The sequence below is a fragment of the Chrysochloris asiatica genome, unplaced genomic scaffold, assembly GCF_000296735.1.
Source record: "Chrysochloris asiatica unplaced genomic scaffold, ChrAsi1.0 scaffold00274, whole genome shotgun sequence".
Classification (NCBI taxonomy): Eukaryota; Metazoa; Chordata; class Mammalia; order Afrosoricida; family Chrysochloridae; genus Chrysochloris; species Chrysochloris asiatica.
The window spans coordinates 3,027,341-3,029,340 of NW_006408792.1; positions in this window are offsets into that span (position 1 = coordinate 3,027,341).

The window sequence follows — 2,000 nt, forward strand, 5'->3', positions numbered from 1 at the left end:
TATCGCAGGTTTTTAATAACTCTTCCTCCGATCCTAAGGCCACATTCTTCTTTTTTTCTTTTACTTTTTATTGTGAAATGAATGAAGGTTTACAGACAAGACCATCAGTTTTACATTTGACAAATCATATACTTTGTTTCATCATAATTCAATATTCAGTCAGTCAAATAATTTTAATGGAGAGTCTACTATAGGCAAATGGCATTACATGTATTTATTTGCTTATTGGCAGTAATTTTTGTGGTATGTGTTACACTGCAGATGATGAAATTACTTAGGAGTCCCTTTTGAAGACATATTAGGCTTTCTATGATAGAACTTCTTAACTGATGTACCTCAGCAAGCTACTACTCCAAATGTGGGATCAAGATATTCTAATCTTTTTACTATCTCCTCAGTCAAAACAAGTTTCTCTCAGAATTAATCTATTATTTTCTATTATGTTCTACTACCACTAGTCTTTCAGTTTCTCATACTGTAGTGGCATGTGTGTTGCTGTGATGCTGCAGCTGTACCACCTGTATTTGAAATACCAACAGGTTCATTCATGTAGAAAGGTTTCAGCAGTACTTCCAGACTAAGACAGACTAGGAAGTAGGAGAGGTGGACCACTTCTAATAGGATTGTCGTTGTTGTTAAGTGCTGTCTAGTCCATTCCAACTCACAGTGACTCTATATAGGCTTTCCCAGGAATGGCTGGTAAGTTTCAACTGCCAACCTTATGGTGCAAACTGACTTTGCAGTCCAATTCTTCATCTCACAGCCCCACACCAGGATTCATTTTAAACAATAGCCACTGAAAACCTTATGCATAATGGAACCTCGTCTGATACAGTACCAGAATTTGATGCTGTCAGATTGAAAAGAACTCAAAATACGCTGGACAAGAGCTGCTTCTATGAAGTGAGTTCGTCATAATGACAGGATCAGAATACAGTTTTCATGACCTTCATTTTTCACTAGGCCACAACTAAAAATGATGCTAACATCCATTAAATATTGGAACATGAAATGTAAGAAGTATGAATATAGAAAAGTTTAAAGTTGTCAAAAATGAAGTTGAATGAATAAAGATTGATGTCTTGGCCATTAATAAACTGAAATTGGTAAGTATTGGTCATTTTGAATTGATTTATTATACTGGAAATGACAAATTGAAGACTAATAGTATAACATTATCACAAAAAAGAGTATGTCAAGATCTATCTTGAAATATAATACTATCTGTGATAAGATAATATTCATACACCTCCAAGGGAGACTAGTTATAATATTGCTATTCAAATTTATATACCAACCACTAAACCTATGATCAAGAGCCAATGATACTTAAGGAGTAAGTCCAAGGTATATTGAAGGAATTGGCTAAGAACAAGGCACCAGGAATTGATGGAATAAAAATTGAAAACTTTCAAGAAACTGAGGCAGCAAAGGAAGCACTCACTTATCTCTGCCAAGAAATTTGGAAGACAACTATCTGGCCAACTGATTGGAAGAGATCCATATTTGTACCCATTCCAAAGAGAGATGACCCAACAGAATGTGCAAATAATGAGAAAATCTCTTTGATATCTCATGCAAGTAAAGTTTTGCTAAAGTAATACAGAAACGGCTACAGTCAGACATTGACAGAGAACTTCCAGAGATTCAAGCTGGTTTCGGAAGAGGCCATGGAACAAGAGATATGATTGCTGATGTCCAATGGATCTTGGATGAAAGCAGAGAATATTAGAAAGATGCTTACCTATACTTTATTGACTACACAAAGGCTATCGATTGTGTGGATTATGACAAGCTATGGATAACATTGCAAAGTATGAGTATTCCGGAACACTTAATTGTGCTCATGAGGAATCTGTATCTGGACCAAGAGGCAGTTTTTCGAACAGAACATGGGAACACTGAGTGGTTTAAACTTAAGAAAGGTGTGCAACAAGGTTGTATTCTTTCACCATACTTATTCAACCTGTATGCTGAGCAAATAATCTGAGAAGCCGGGT